Raw genomic sequence first — 17,544 nt, 5'->3', positions numbered from 1 at the left:
TAAAAATGAAATTTCTCCGTAAGTTACAAGTTTAGAAACGTTCCTTCAAAAAAAAAAGTTTAGAAACGTTGTAAATTTATTTATACAATATATTTGTAGAGAAATTTCACTTTAAGATTAAGTGTTTATGGTTCAAATCACTTAAATACTAGTTTAGGAAACTAAACAGTACACAACTAATTTGCTGCACAATTGCAGCATAATCAGATTAAAAGAGATAGAGGGAAGAAAAACACGATGATTTATTTAGGAAGTTCCTCATTCATCCTCGCTTTGGGTACGTCTGCCCCTAATTCCAAAAGTTGAAATTGAGATATTGATTGCTTTTGCAAAGACTTTTTTACAAGAAAAGAAAAAGTAAAATCAAAATTAAACCCTAATTGAGTCTTCACTCTTTGTTGTTTGTGTTTTGCACTTGCAATGGACACATATAAGCTGGATGATTAAGATGAAGTCAATGTTTTGGTGTCTATCAATGATATATTTATTCACTCTGATATGTATTTATGACGTTTTACTTATGAATCATTATCTTTCAAGAATCCCCGCTATCATTTGTGATACCGAGTGGAGAATATAATTATATTTAATTGTGAAAATCGGTTTATTATCTTGTAAAGTCTTTAGAGTAAAGCAACGAGTTTATGTTTTGAAAGGTCAATAATGTGAATAAGTTATTTTTTTGAGCAAAATGTGAATAAGCTCTATACAAGTTATTTTACTGGTGTCTTAATTTATATAAGTTACTTCTATTATTTGTGTTGTGCATGAAAGTGTGATATCCTCGGCATTTTGCAAAAAAAGTATTTTCAAAACTATCCCTTCATTGTTGCAAAGGTTACTAGAAACCAATGTAAAATTAAAATATCTTATTTTAATATTTAGGGTGTCACAATTCCATCAGTAAAATTTAATTTCATCTTTCCTTATCAAACCGGCCCATGAAAGGTAATTTTAACCATTAATACCAAGAGTATTAAAAACAAATGAAGGTCCGTCACTTGGATGAAAAAAAAGGGTAAGGATCCTCATCATTTATAAAAAATATTTAAAGGATACCATTTTGGCCTGAGAGTGGGCGGGAGGGACAGTAGCCCAGGGCACCATTTTTTTAGGAGCGCCAAAAGTATTTAAAATATATTTTTAGATAACTTTGATTATAGTTAGTACTATATAGATATATTTCTTTTTAATGAATTTTGTGAAGCAAAAATGCAAACAGAAAAATATCTATACAATATATAAAGAATACAGACTCTTTCAGCTTTTTTGGGATGGCTTTTTCTTTTCAAAAATGTCCTCAATTTTAAATACAAATAACACATGTAACAAATAGATAAGAATAAATTTAAATATTAAAAAAATGTAACAAACACAATATGATTATATACATGTTTGTTTTTTTTTTTTATCATTTAAAATGTGTAACAAACTAGATGAGTATATTTATTTTTACTTTTTCATTATCCCAATTATACCCTTAAACAATTTTTCTATAATAAAGATTGTTGTCGGTGTCATTAAAAAAAAAGAATTTAGATTATATATTTTTGTTATATTGTAGGTGTCAAAAAAAAGATAGTAGTCATGGTTAGTTTTGTTTGCTATAACTTGAAAAAAACAAACATTTATATTTTTAGTTTTTATCAAAATCAAAATTTCATAAAAAAAAACACCGTTTATAGTTTTCAAACATTAGTGCAATAAAAAGAGCGGAAAGACGAGCTCGCTAGTTAGAATAATTAAAAGGGCACAACTTTTACTTCAAAAAACAAGGGCACAATTTTATTGTTTTGCCTAGAACACCAAAAATCTTAGGATCAGTCTTGACCATTTAAAAAGAGATATACACAAAATATCAGTTGTGGGTCCTACCACTAAGTGGATTTTATCGTTATTAATTATTTTTTACTTTTTGTGCGTTTTTATCTCTCCAAATGAAAGAAATGGAGAAAATTATAAATGTAAATATCTTAAGTCAAAAAAAGTGGTCTGATCCAAAACAGATGCAATAGTATTGCATGGCGCCATGTATTTTACAAGCTCGTGGTACAATATTGAGATAGAGAAGGAAATTATTGATAAAATTAATTAAAATGATATGAATAATTTCATCTTATTGAATGTGAATTAAGGAGTATTTGTAGAAGCAAATACAAGTACACCAAAGAAATCATAGATCTTATTCTACTAAAATATTGACTTCTCAATGGCTAGATTCGAAGAGGGTCTTAACTAACTCCTTTCTTATGTGACAATCTGTGTGATAGCTTTCCTTCATCATTTGTATATCAACACAAGTATCTTCATCATTTGAACTTTTATCATTCAACAGTAACAACGTTCATACATACACGTTGCAACATAAGGAGCAGTACAACTTGAATTTTTACAATCGAAATCAAAATTGCAGGGGTCCCGAAATGCTATGAGAAAAAACAATACAAAAATAATGTTGTATGACTGAAATTGGAAGAAAGATTATATATAAGATAAAAAGAGAAAATTGTATGCAGAAAAAGACTTACCAGTGACATTAATTGCAAAAAGAAATAGGAAAAGAAAGAGGATCATTCCATGAACAAACTTCATAATTTTAGCCATAGTTTTTACATGTGGATGTTACAAAGAGAGATTTATTTGATTTTTTTTTACAATGTAAAAAATTAGTCTACTTCAATTAAATATTTTTTGTTTTTGTTTTTGTTTTACATTTCCAGAGTTTCAAGAAACACTTTGATTTATATGAAAGATAATTAAATACCTCTTTAGCTCGTTTAATTGATAACTGAATTCTTGCAAAATTGTTGGTTGCATTCAATCTTCTTTTAGCCAACCTTTAGTATTATTTTTTGTTTACTTTAGCCTTTCACATACATAGCCTTTATTCAAAAGAGAAGTGATTGTCTTGAACAATGTACATTAATATTTTAGGTATAATGCATCAATTAATGCACAACATACTTATTTTAAAATCAATTATTATTTTAATAATATTGATTCCAATGTAAATATTTTATAATATTTGCTTACTAACCCGTTAGATATTTATATTGTAGAATCTATTACAAACTTTTCTGTGAATGACCATCTATCTATCTATTACAAATTGTCGGTCACAGTTTTATGTGTCTTTATCTCTCTAAATGAAGGAAATGGAGAGGGAAATAAATGGAGAGGATCTTGACGCGTTATGGGATATAAAATCGCAATTTGCCATACTCTTCTCCCAAACTCTCTTATATTCGCATTTTTATTTTAAAATTCAAACATTTTTATTTTATTTTTTATTTTCACATCTGAGCCCATAAACCCTAATTTTCTTCACTCCCCTTTCACCGAAAACGCAATTTGCCATATTCTTCTGCTAAACTCCCTTCGCACAAGAAAAACCAAGCAGGGCGTTCTATGATAGGATAAACCGCAAGTGCACGGTCTATCGAAGTAGTAATAAAAAGAGAGTATCGTCCAACAGGGAGTTGTTTAATTTAATTAACCTTTAGAGAATGATTAGAGGAGAAGAAAGATTATAAAGTTGAGAGTTCTGTTGATTGAAAGTAAATAATAATAATAAAAAGAGTCTTGGGATTATTGGTTCATCCTAATGACAAGTCCTTCACTAGCCAAAACCTTAACTCATAATTTCATGCTTTATACCTAATTTCTAAAGACCGGTTTCTCTTTAGCCCCTCACCTTTCCGACCAAGTCCAGTGAGAGTTTACCTCTAGCAACCAAACCTATTTCGCTGATTTGATTACTAGAAGAAGCTTATAAGGAATGAAACTACTCATGTCTCAAGAATTGCAAAGACTATTTCACTGCCTTTGCAATTCTTGTCTAAATTCACTTGTTCCAATATCAATGCTCCGCTTTCGCATTATGAATTGATATTTGAGATGATGGATTAACAATTATCAAACCCTCCACTTTCGTTTCCACAGTTTGATAATTGTTAATTCATGTTTAAACGGTGAATTTAGATTAGAAATTAAGGTTACATGGAATTAGGGTTAAAGCTTAGTTCGATTAGGATTATGTCATTAGACTTATCCAACAATCCCAAGACAAGAGAAGTCTACTCACTCATGTTCATCGTAGACATAGAGAAGAAGAGAGAAAGCATAAAGTAAATAACAAGAAAGTAAAGAAATAAAAAGAGAACTTTATTAAGAAAACAATTGTCACTTATTGAATTCCAAGAAATAAAGATGAATGTTTGTGATGGGAGGCTACTCTATTTATAGTTTACATTCGACGTAAAATCTAAGCAACTACATGGGCTTTTGGTAAAACTAAAACAGAGTAGCTTAAGTCCTAAGCAAAAGCAGCAAAAGGGTGCTCTGGGGGGTGGCACGGCCGTGCCACATGTTGGCACGGGCCGTGCCAAGCTTCTGACTTGGGGGAATTATATTTTTGCTCCCGAATCTTCGTATTTTTGCTCCGAATCAGCTCCAGACTCCTTTCTTTTTTTTTGGTGGTGGCCGGGGTTTGAACCCCATACCTTGCATATTTTATACATTGTCCACACCAATTGAGCTAAGCTCACGAGGACAGACTCCTTTCTTTTGCTCCAAGACTTAATCCATCAAATATTCATTCCTGAAATATAAAAATATGCAATTGAAGTAAAATAGCTCAAAAAGGAAACAATATTAAAATAAAATAAAATCAAATCTAATTAAAACGAAACTAAATAATATATAAAAACTAGCTAATTAATGACTCATCATTCTATCACAATTTGATAAACAAAAAACAAAACACCATTGCCACATAATTGAGTCAAATGCTTAATCCAATCCATTTTTTTTCCATAAACAACGTGTACCATTTCAACAATAAACAAAATAAAACAAAAAACAAATTTGCAATATAAAAATAAAACAAAAAACAAATTTGCAATATAATGGCTTGGACCTGAAAATCTATACCTACATTAAAATACTTGTAAAAGAAATTGAACCTAAATAAAGAAATTTACATATATCTATTTTAGGAGGGTAATGGAACTCATGTAAATCAATACCCATATTTATTAAGAGGAATGGGACTCATATGTACATAGTTACTGATCATATCTATTTTATTAAAGGAATGAAACTCATGTAAAAATTGATTCCATAGAGGGATGAAAGCCTCGCGTTGGAGATTGATTTATTACAGATTGGTGAGACGGTGACCACTTCGCAAGGACAGTTAAATCTGGGCACAACAATTAAACTTCAAAAAATAAAAAAAAAATTAAATGTGGTTGTCTCTCCACATGTATGATCAGTTATACATAGAAAAGTTTGTCCTCGTAAGCTTAGTTCAGTTGGTAGGGACAATGCATAAAATATGCAAGGTCCTGGTTCGAACTCCGGCCACCAACAAAAAAAAGTTATACATAGAAAAAGTAAAAGTTTCTATGAGACAGAAAAATAACATATCCAACACTTTTTATGAGACAAAAGGAGTATAGTACTAAAAGGAGTTTAGATGTTTCTTTTATGATTTTTTTAGCATCCTAGAATGTTTATGTGTCCTTAGCATTTTACCTGTGGTGTTTGCGGACACCATTTGGATGACACTGTGGTGTCAATGTCACGTGATATTGGTCAACCACAATGCAACAAATGGTTTTTTAAAATAAATGGTGACACGTGGGCATGGCACGCAAACAACACTTTTACTTATTTATTTATTTTTTTAAAGAAAGAGTGACACATGGGCATGACACAATGTGGTTAATCAATGTCACATGACATTGTCACCCAATGTCACCCAGGTATTCTCCAGGGTATGTCAAGGTCGGACCCATCTAGTATTCAAGGTAGGGTGTCCAAAACTGAACCGACTCAATAGGAAAATCACAAACCGAACCAATCCAAACATAAATCACAAAAAGCCGCATTTGGGTCGGTTGTATTCATACCATTTTTGTATTCAACCGCACAATTTGGTTAGGTTTGTACTTTTTATTTCATTAACCGAACGAAAGTGTACCAAACCGCAGCATAAGAGAAACATTAATTAAACTTATGTCACCCAACCCAATACTCATAAAAACTCAATCAGAACTTTTATAGAATGACATGTTTTTTCTATTGTTAATTTTCTTCTTTGCTTTTTATTTAAAAAATAGATTTATATGTTTTAATTTGATGTTAATTGCACTTTTGAATATCTGTTTATGTTAGACATATCTTAAATCATAGAAACTCAATGAGAACATTTATAGAATGATAAAATCTTAGTCTTTTGTATTTCTTACAAGAGAATGTTACTTTTTGGATCATGTTTTAATGTGGTCCATGTTGTTGAAAACATTGTGGGATAAAATTTGAAACATTGGTGAAAATAAGTTGTTTTTAACTTTTTTTTAATGGCAAAATTTATTAATAACCAAGTCCCTGCACAAGATGAACAGAGACCGGTAAGACAGACACTACAAAGCAAATGGCGATGTATATAGGTCGAATACCCGAAAGAAATTGCATACACCGTACATCTTAAATACCAATGAAAAACAAATCTCCAACACCAAAACCATGCTAAACCCCCCACAAACCAACACAAACCAAAAGTTGAGCCAAAACCTCAAACCTCCATCGTGAATGGTCGAGGAAACAAAATTGAAACACCTATCGCCCGCTACTCACATCAAAACCACTCCTAAAATACCCATCACACCCGCTGAAAACCCATAACAACACCACCCCACCTTTTCATCACCACAAACAACATCTCACCTTCTCATCACCATAATTGAGACAAATTCCTACACTCATTCGGATTCCACCACCAATCAATCCTCGATCTGACAGAGAAGACACCAAAACAAGCCAAGAAACTTGAGTCAAGAAACTGACTCCCGATCTCGAATCAAAAGTGATCGGTCAACTGGACTATAGAAACAAATCACTATGATACCCCTTATCTCCAGGACCATCAAAGTAGACACTTAACCTTCTCAAAAACTTGAAACTAGACACTAACTTCCGATCTCAAAGCAAAAGCTATCGGCCCACCAAAATCCAGAAGTTAAATCTCAAGGTAGTCAAATAGAACAGTAAACAGAACCAGCTCAAAAACAACCCAAAAAAGAACGACCCAATTCAAGCCACGAACCAACAAGGAAACAATCCAAAATTAACACGAGTATGCAGCGACGACGATGTACCCAGGTCCGAGGTCACTACATAATCCATTTGATAACCAAAATAAAGCGAGATTCTAGTTACAAACAACCGACACCCAACAAAATCACACCACCTCCAATTTATGTACAATTATGCCTACCCTTCATCAATACCCTCAACTATTATAACGAAAACCCTCATCAACACCCAATCTTATAGAACAAAATCTCCACCCTTAAAACTCAGAGTTTTTTTGTTTGTTAGTGATATACCACGAAACCAGATCTACCACCACAAGACAACACTAAGCCACCACCAGAGGATTTGGATTTCTTAATGCTAGTATTTTTTTTTTAAAAATTCTTATAACAAGAGGCCGGTGGAGTATGAGTTAAAAGAGAGGTAACACCTTTTTCATCATTAAAAAACTTAAGAGGAAGAAGAACTTAATAAAGTTGTTTTTTCCACCATAAAGCCACCATGAGTCACCAACAGCACCACCACAACGACCATTAGAACTACCACGAAAAACCAACACCCACGAAACCATCCAAATCTACCACCATGGAAATCAACATTAGCATCCACGAAACCATCCAAATCTACCACCACGAACCACCATAAGCCCCACAACCACCATCACCCTGGGCTGCTACAACCACTTCATAAAGCCACCAATGCAAAGGTCACCGTATAACTAGAGATGAGGCGATGCAGAGGTCGCGCCTCATCGCACCACCGTTATAGGGATCTACATTTTGAAGAAGAGTTGTTAGATTTGAGGGAAAGGATTGTGGTGTGTTTTTTGAGAGAGGACATAGGATTTGTTTATAGAGAGAACTTGATTTAATGTTGGAAATAAAAAAATGTAATGTCTTGCAAAAAATTGCAACAGTTGAACCAATCTGCACCACATACAGTTTAGGGTGTATACATCGATACCTTGGTATTTTTAATTTTTTTACTATTACTTTTCCTACTCTACCCATTTTTCACGCGCCCTATTTTTTTTTTTTTATGAAAATGCCCATGTGATTTTCGGATTTTATAATCCAAATTGAGTTTTACCTTTGTTATGGGGTGAAATGAGTTTTCACCAATTCAGATTTTATAATCCGAAAACCTAAAAAATAGAGTGCGTTCCTTGGGTTTTTCGGATTATAGAATCGAACACCCCTAAACACTCTTTTTCAAGGGAAAAACAATTCGGACTATATAATATGAACTGTATCAGCATAAATTCTGAGTATGTTTGTAACATGGATAACATGTTTAAGGACCATATTAATCTTCCTAACTTTCATCCTTCTGTTTTAGGTCGTTGTTAGCTGTTCTCTGTCAAAAATCCAATTTTCGGGTTACTTGATCAGATTGTTTCGAAACTTTACTAGAAAATAAGGAAAAAAAATCCAATTTTCCGCCCTTCAAAATCCAAAATTACATCGTATAGGCATTTTTTTTTTAATTCTTCATATTCTCAGAAAAATCTGTAAAAATTTGCATTAGTTTTATTTGATTTTTAGATTTATTTTGTTGGTATTTTTTATGATTTTATTTGACGGGTTTTATCATTTTTTACTTTTTTTTTGTTGTTTTTAAAAACAAAATTTAAAACTGCTGAAATGAAAGAGATTCTGATTGTTGATTATATATATATATATATGTGTGTGTGTGTGTGTGTGTGTGTGTGTGTGTGTGTGTGTACGTATATACAAATTTCAGATTATATAATTCGAACACATTCAAACTGTATTTGGATTTTATAATACGAAATCTCATAGACATTTTTGTAAAAATTATAGGGCGCGTGAGAAGTTGATAGGGTGGAAAAAGTAATAGTTTTTCTTTCTATCATGAACTCCTTGAAATTTTGTGGTTTTGCACCTAAGACCTAAGAGACCCAAACCGCTTTCATCTTACTCATGTTTTAGTTACAGATTTTTATTTACACTTACCACTAAACCTAATACTCACAAGTCAACATTAGCAAATTTAATCTTTATATCTTGGAATTTTAAAAATAACAGGGAAAAGTATTTATTTTTTATTAATGGTGGTAACAACAATCATTTAACAAGAGTCTTTATGTACTTTGTCCCATTACAAAGTCAAACTCTTGTCGGTGAGCAGACAACAACATCTCATGGACTATTGTTCCAATAAGATAAAGTAAAAACAACAAAGGAAAACACATGAAATATGCTTAATTGTTGGAATGAACTCTATACTTTTGAAGAGCATCAATGAAACCTTTAATGTATTCATTGTGAAGATCTTTTGAACTGAAAATCTTTCCCATATCTTTGGCATTTTTCCTGTAGATACTTCCTTCCTCATCCACTATTGCCAACCTCAATGTTTTGGCTATAGAGTCCCTAGTAAAGGACCCATCTTGCTCATTCCTTGGTACCTCAATAGCCAATTTCCTTTCTTCTAGTTCTCTTGAAAACAAACATTGGTCAATTAAATAAGGCAATGTCACAAGAACATGCCCAAAATGAAGCTTCTCAATGACTGAACCTGAACCACAGTGACTCATACATCCACCAATTGATCCATGAGCTAAGATCTTTAGCTGGGGAGCCCATGTTTTCCAAACGATTCCATGTTCTTTTGTTCTTTCTTCAAATCCTTCAGGTAATTCAAGTGTACCTTCTTTAAGATTTTTCAAAGCCCAAAAGAAAGGTAACCTAGATTGCTCAATTCCATGAGCTAACTCAGTTAGATCTTGTTGATTTAACTTTAACTCGCTCCCGAATCCAATGTAAACAACCGAAGATGATTCTTTCGAATCCAACCAAGCCTTGATTTTCACCCAATCCGGGTCGTTTTCTTCTTCCTCGTCGTCTCTTATCTGCATGGATGGTGGAAGTATTCCAACTGGAACCACAGGAACCTTGTATCGATCCGAAATATAATCTAACCATTCACCTTCAAGTTCTCTAGTGGCTCTGATAAGAATAAGGTCACAATCTGAGTATACTTTGTCGAAATTAAAACTCGATGTTTTTCCACCGGAAACATTTTTAAAAAGTGACATTGTTCTCATCAACTCATAAGGTTTGAAATGAATGTTTGTTTTGAAAGGAACCCACTTTGGTGGGCTATACCTATCATTGTTGATTTGATCCTTTGGTGGATTAGCAAAACATATGTTCCAAGATGGAACAACATTGAAATGAGCACATGCAATGTTAAGGCTTTTGGCTATTGACGGTACCCAATCACCTGCATGATCATAGAAAACCCAATCAGGCTTTGAAGTTTTGAGTATCTGAGTAACATGGTCTTGGAAACCATCATAAGCCAACTTAAGGTGACCATTCTTGTCTAATGGAACCTTCAGAGTGCTCTCTTCACCTTGTAGTTGTTCTATGTATGGTAAAGGTGATTTTACCAAATTGATAAATGGTTGAATTGCTTTGGGTGCTTTGGGCATTTGATCAATGTTTTTGGGGGAGTTTATGAAGGTGACAGTGTGACCTTTTTGAGCAAGAATTTTGGCTAACTCGAAATAAGGGTACATGTGTCCCATTGCTAGCCAAGGGATCATTACAACATGAAGAGGCTTGTTATTCCCATTTTCATGATTAACAATTGAATCCATGAGAACGGTTCAAAGAAAGAGTTCAGATGGAAAGAGATAAGGATGGATGTATTGACAAGGTTTGATTGGGATATATATGATAAGCATGAAGGCGGTCACGTTCAGAAAGGAGTTATCATACATAGACATCCTTAGGTGACAATACATCCCTTTACACCCACATAAAAATCTAACACGTAGCCATGTGAACTCCGCACATGCACACTTTCTCTTTCCCCTCATCTTCGCTCTTTCTAATGTATGAAATGTACAAGGGTGGGTCCGTTTGTTACGGATTAAAATATAAGTGATTTTGACATAAAATAATTTAGAGATTATTTTTTAGAGATTTTATGAAAAATCAGAATCTATTTTGCGTTTGTTTACCGGAATAAAAATCACTTTTTTTAAAAAAATAATTTAGTTTATTTGGATACAGCTATATAAAAGCGATTTTTTTGTTACAAAGTTAGTTCAATCTTTATATCCATATTTTCTCTCTCCTCTAAAAAAAATCTATTTTTTGAGAAGCTGCTCTCAACAGCTTCTCATTTGAAGCTATTTTTAGATTTTTTTTAGATTCTGATTTTTTTAAAAATCTATAACAAACGGAAGCAATATTTTGAAAAGTGATTATTTTCTTAAAAAAAGTGATTTTTTCCTTAAAAAAGCTATAACAAACGGGCTCTAAAAGATGTCTATGTAACATTTTCCTTCGGAAAATAATGGTTTACATAGTGTCCCCTCGTGTGTCTCGCTTAGCAAGTGTGTCTCGTTAAGATGGGAGTACATAAATGCTTGCACAATCTGTATTGCTTACGGCCTTCAGTTTCATGGTCCACATACATAGTACACATTTAAACTTCTATACCGTCTCTACCCTCAAAAAGAAAAGAAAAATTTTATTGTTCATTCAAAACTAATGTGTGGATGATAGTCTCGCAGAAAATACCTGTCTGTCTCCAGTCTCTATTGCCTCGTGACCTCGTGGGTCTCGTAAAGATAGAAAAAAAAAATTAATAATAATTTTTTATTTATATTGTATAAATAAAAATTATTTTTAAAATTATTTTTCTACCTTTTCAAGTAGTTTATTGACTAAAAATAGCTAGAAATTCACCATGAATAAGCGAGTGTTTTAGGTTCGAACCTCAACCAACCGATATATTTTTTTTGAAGTAAAAAAATATATCGTTAGGTTGAGGTTCGAACCTAAAACACTCGCTTATTCAACCCAACGATATATTATACATTGTTTTTACCGACGAAGCTAAGCTCACATATACTTTTTCTTTCCTATTTTACCATTCAATAAACTAATTTATTTATTACTGGCGGAAAGACGGGTACTCATGTGCCCGTCTTTCTGCTCCTTTTATTTTGCTAACACGTGTAAATTAATTACGATGTTTTATATGAAATTTTGATTTTGTTTAGAATTATAAGTACTAATATTTTTTACTTTCAAATTGTAACAAACCCAAAAAACTAAATTTATTTTTTTCAATAACAACAGTTATTTAACAAATATAATATAAATCCTTATCTCTTTTAGTACCACCATTAATATAACATTAATATAAGGGTATAATTGAAATTATAAAAAATGCAGCCAAAAACAACAATCCCTTTCATATTTTGGTCATTTGGCTAGTAAGGGTAAATTAGTAATTTTATTAAGAAGATTATTTTTTGTGTTTTAGTGAGAATTGTTATTTTTACTAAGTTACTAGTGAGTTAGGGTAATTAATTATTTAGAGATGGTAATTATTCGGTGTTTTAGCGGATTAGTGAGTAGTAACTTTTGAGAATTTGTTAGTAAGAGTTTTAGGCCCAATTGTGAACATTAGAAACCTAGCCCAATTAGAGAGTAGTATATATACTTAACTCATGAAGAGAAATTAGTGTTAAAACATTTTCATCTCATAACCAAAAGGAGGCTAGAGAGATAAAATTAGAAGAATAGAGAGAAGAAGAGAAGAGGAAGAACTTCGAGAAGAGAGAAGATAGAGATTGGGAGCTAGCAAGGAGAGTGAAGCCATAGCTAGTGATGGTGAAGATTTAAGGTAAGGGTGATAGATCCTTTTCATCAAATAAGTTATAATCTCATCTCTTTGCTTCTGGGTCATAAGTGCTTTTGTGTGAATTATGACTTTTGTGATTTTTAATGATGAATTTCGTGCTCTTAATTTATGTGTAATTATGCTTGTATATATTGAAGATTATTATTGTTGTTGAGTTGTTTAATCATTTGAAATTAATTATGTCATTTACTTTCACTTGATTATGTTTTGATTATAAAATGTGAACTAACCCCCAGTGGTCGTTTGGTTGACCGCCTACCTTATTTGTATGGATGGGTAGATGGCGTGTAAGAATATTTTGCTTTAGCTTGGTGAGTTGCTGGAGGTTAGCTTTGGAGCTACCTCATTTTACTTTTGGAGTCTTAGAGTCGGGCTCTGATTTAGGGGTGTCTGTCTGTTTATTTACATTCATGACTTGTTGAGATTTTATTCACTCAGTATGTTTAGTTGAGATTTTATATTTGGTGTTGTATTGGGTTTATATGACATGGCTATTCTGGAGATGTTTTATTTTAGCTGATGATGAGATGTTGTTATTATTATATATTCTGCTGCGATGTTTGAGAAAATTATTTATGCATGTGGAACTTATAGAAAAAGTGACATTTAAATCCTTTACATGAAATGGATGGTGGTAGAGATGATGCACCAATTGCAGAGGCCTTGGCTGCAATGGCGCAGGTGTTGGCTCAAGCCAACGAGCAGGCGGCGAATGGTCATCATGATCATGGTGAAGCTGCGGAACGGAGGCTAGATTGTTTCATGAGAAACAATCCACAGACGTTCAAAAGGAAGTTTGACCCGGATGGTGCCCAAACCTGGATGCAAGGTGTGGAGAGGATTTTTCATGGGATGGTTACCAGCGACGACCAGAAAGTTAGATTGGCTACATATATGCTTGCAGAGGAGGCTGGGTATTGGTGGGCTGGAGCTAAGAGGAAACGTGAGGCTAGTGGAGAAGTGGTGTCTTGGGGGAAATTCAAGAGTGAGTTTCTGAAGAAGTACTTCCCGGAAGACTTAAGGAACAAGAAAGAGGTTAAGTTCTTACAGTTGAATCAAGAGAACATGTCTGTTGCGGAGTATGTCGATAAGTTTGAGGAGCTATCGAGGTCTTGCCCCTACATTAATGTTGAGGATTCTATGGTATCTAGATGTGTGAAGTTTGAGAGTGGATTGAGGCCTGAGATTTATCAGTATATTTGCTTGAGATTTATCAGTACATCTGCTTGAGAGTCGAATGTTTGATAAATTTGTATGATGTTGTGAAATGACTAATTGTGTTCATTTGATGATTGTTATTTTGGTGATGGTGATAAAGTATTTCTACTTAACTTGGTGGTAAATAATGGTGCATAAACTTGTGATATCTTGTATCCATGAGAATATGATCTTGATTATTGAATTGTATCATATGTATGTTGTTGTTGTTGCCTTGAATCTATTCTTATGTTCATGATTTCCTTTGTTGAGTATTTCTCACCCCTTTGTGGGTTTTTACCTGCATCATTCTTTTGGGTGGTGTAGACGTGCAGGACTGAGGACGCGTGATCAGCGTGAGTACCCGACGATAGCTGGAGGCTTCCTCGCTTTTATGCTTTTGCTCTTGAAGTCTAGTTGTAGGCTCTGATTAGGACTTTGTCGGGATTTTGTTCATTTCCAGTTGTTGGATTATTTTTGAGAAACCTTGATGTGTATGATGATGTACCTTGAGATGATGATGTTATGTTGTTTTACTTTATAAATCCGTTGCGACTGTTTTATGATTATGAAAATGAATTATGCATGCATTTGGATTATTGAAGGAGTAACACCTTGAACCTTGTATTTATCTATTGATTTCTCATTAAATATTGCATGTGGGGTTTGAGGGTGTTACACCACCCGAGAGATAGCGGGTAAGTTTATATTCATGATAACTTTTTGGTCTTATGCCATAGAAACAATCAGCTATTTTGCCGCCATACATAAGAAATCTGTTGTTTCTATATAATCTCGTGTCGTTAACCTTAGCTGGAGACATACACCGAGGAAAGGGTGGAGCTATATCTGAGGCATAAAAAGTATACAATCGATTAAGAGGAAAGATATGAGGAATACTTATTGAAATTTAATCACAACACAACTCTATTTATGTTGATTCATCTTTACTTTGATTGAAACCACTAAAACAATTTCAAAAATACTTTGTTCACAAAATATATTAATACACACTTAAATTAACTAAGCGTGGTCTCTGTGGATACAATATTTTTATTTGTTGCTGAAAAACCGGCTTGCTTACCATTGTGTTGATGAATCCCCAAATCATATTTCATCAAAATGGCGTCATTGTTGGGGACTGTGTCTAATTCGTTTGATTTAAGTTTATAAAAATCAACAGAGTTTGAAAATGGCGTCGTTTTCAAGAATAGTTTGTATTAAATGTTTATCACCGAGGGTGTGCAAAAATAAAAGAGGTGATTTGTTTCAAAAAGTTGTGTGTTGTTAATCAAGTGTATGAATGCTCCTCTATACTAAGGCCACTTTGATTCAAATTATAACATCTTAGACGACTTTAAGCATTGTCGACTGACCTTACAAACCAACACGAGTCTTTTCACCGTGTTTTGTCCTCACTTGCATGCTTTCCGGGAAACTTTCCAGTATGTCACCCATTCAAGGACTGCTCCAAGTCAAGCACGCTTAACTGTGGAGTTCTTATAAAATGGGCTACCAAAAAGAAGATACATCTTGTTGATATAGGTAGTACCAAACAATTCTTATAAGCCTTCCTTCAACCATGCAGTCCCATACCTGCACAGCCTCGGGATCCCTCTCATTCTGCTGTGATTCGGTTCATCTAGAAGCTGTCAGGAGCCGCTCATTGTCATGCCTTTTGCACCGGCAACCACTCCCCGCCCTCGTCAGCCTTGGGTGTTACACAAATGGTCATACAATTGAAAATTCTTTTGTAACCAAGCCCCATTACAAACGTTAAAACACCTTAATGATCTATGCTTTAATATTTTCTAAGTAATATGCTTGGATGAATTCATAACTTGATCAAGATGTTAGCAAGATTGTTCAGAGTGAGGTCAAGCCTCCCACATGACCTTTAAATTTAATTATTAATTAAAAATAAAGAAGTGTGTTAGGTGGGATTAATTATTAATTTTGTTATTGGCTTGAAATTTACGAAATGTATTCTGTGTTTTGAGTAAAGTTCACATTCATGGTCAGATTTCAGGCTAGTGGTAAACATAAGACTTGCCTGTACAGTTCAAATTTTGAATCATGCATTTCAAACAACTCTTTCAAAACTGATTGATTCGCCAGAAATCCTTGTAAATTATTTCTTGTATTCAATCAATTATCTTGTTGAGGCCTTTTGTTTGAGGACAAACAAAGTTCTAAGTTGGGGGAGTTGATAAGTGTCAAATTAATGTTAGTTTAAATCTCTTTTAATCGAATATATGTATGATTTTTAGGGTTATGATGATGAAAAATTGTAGGGTTTAGTCATAGATCACTAGATACAAATTATAGCATATCATCAATAACAAAAAAAGAACAAGAGATTGTGTACCTTTGAATTAGGTTGATGAGGATAACCGTAGACAACGCCGACAACTATGAGAGGGGTAACTACCCTCGTTCCGTCTAGCTCTAGGTTTTCACCAATATTCAGAATAATTAACCGTCTAATGGGATGACGTTTAAATAGCTAAACGGCTGAGGGCAGGGACCTCTCATTGGGCTTATCTAAATGGTCCAACCCATCACGGTCCATTTAGTAACAAAAGCCCAATCACTCAAATTCATCATATAATTAGTGCTTAACACAATAGACCATAATTTATATTATGACATCAACTTATAATAATTGATTATTGTCAATCCATAATTGATTAATTAAATAATTAATCCAACAATCTCCCACTTGGATGACAATACTCAATTACTGAAAAAATAAAAAAAAATTCACTTGTCATAAAGAATTTTAAAAATTTAAAATTACATGTATGGTCAAAGCACTAATCATTCAAAAGAGAAGTAAGCTTTAATGCTGCAGAAATTGAATCCGATAGGGAAAACAAATCATACAGATCAAAGACTCACTTTTCTAACAAATGATGAATCTATAATGACACGTTTGAATTAAAAAAAATATGTCACTAAAGAATAGCCCAAGCATTTAAAAAATGCTCTAACAAACTCCCACTAACCCAAAATAACATTGACTTAATCAAATCGTTATGAGTTACAATACTCATATATAAGTATGTGGTTAGTGGTTCTGCCAATGAGTTTTTCAATTCCATAAAAGTCATATATCCACATAGGTATAAGAGTAGTAATTACTTATAGGGATAGCCTATAAAGAGATAGTAATTACATTTAGTCAAAGTCGATAAATGTTCTATGACATTCAATTAATCCAAGTTTTATAAAAAAAAATGTGACTATGAAAATCCATAAAAGCAAAATAGGAAATTCAATAATCCCCAAATTGGATTAACATAGACACGTAGTTTAAAGAAAGAAAAAAACGTGGATTAATGTGGCCACTAGAATGTCAATAACAAAAGAACATTTATGATTATCTCAAATTATAAGTACCACAAGAACACAATATCATACTCGATAGGAGTATTGATATTATACATTGTACTTACTATTTATGACCTCAAAAATGTGGAATGTTGGTAAAACAGAAACACAATGTATATTTGCATGCCAAGAAGTTATTGTGCATATTCCAACAAAATTGAC

At 33.1% G+C, this 17,544-nt stretch overlaps 2 long non-coding RNA genes and 1 pseudogene across 3 annotated transcripts; 1 reads left to right on the top strand and 2 right to left on the bottom strand.

Annotated features, from left to right (window-relative positions):
- Positions 1-2,087: 2,087 nt before the first annotated feature.
- Positions 2,088-2,758, bottom strand: LOC146946358 (uncharacterized). The gene is made up of 2 exons (XR_015026697.1): positions 2,529-2,758; positions 2,088-2,426 (listed from the first exon to the last, which is right to left on the bottom strand). It is a non-coding gene; the product is annotated as an uncharacterized LOC146946358 (long non-coding RNA).
- Positions 2,759-9,143: 6,385 nt separating this feature from the next.
- Positions 9,144-10,777, bottom strand: LOC146946357 (soyasaponin III rhamnosyltransferase pseudogene; annotated as a pseudogene). The gene has a single exon (XR_015026695.1). The product of XR_015026695.1 is annotated as a soyasaponin III rhamnosyltransferase pseudogene (transcript).
- A 1,855-nt stretch (positions 10,778-12,632) lies between these two features.
- LOC146946356 (uncharacterized) lies at positions 12,633-14,620 on the top strand. Its single transcript, XR_015026700.1, has 2 exons — positions 12,633-12,774; positions 14,317-14,620. It is a non-coding gene; the product is annotated as an uncharacterized LOC146946356 (long non-coding RNA).
- Positions 14,621-17,544: the final 2,924 nt, after the last annotated feature.

The sequence above is a fragment of the Medicago sativa genome, chromosome 2 (assembly GCF_051527215.1).
Source record: "Medicago sativa cultivar Bolivia chromosome 2, Bolivia_mono, whole genome shotgun sequence".
Taxonomy (NCBI): Eukaryota; Viridiplantae; Streptophyta; class Magnoliopsida; order Fabales; family Fabaceae; genus Medicago; species Medicago sativa.
Note: the sequence above shows the minus strand (reverse complement) of the source record. Positions and strands in the feature narration are given on the sequence as shown.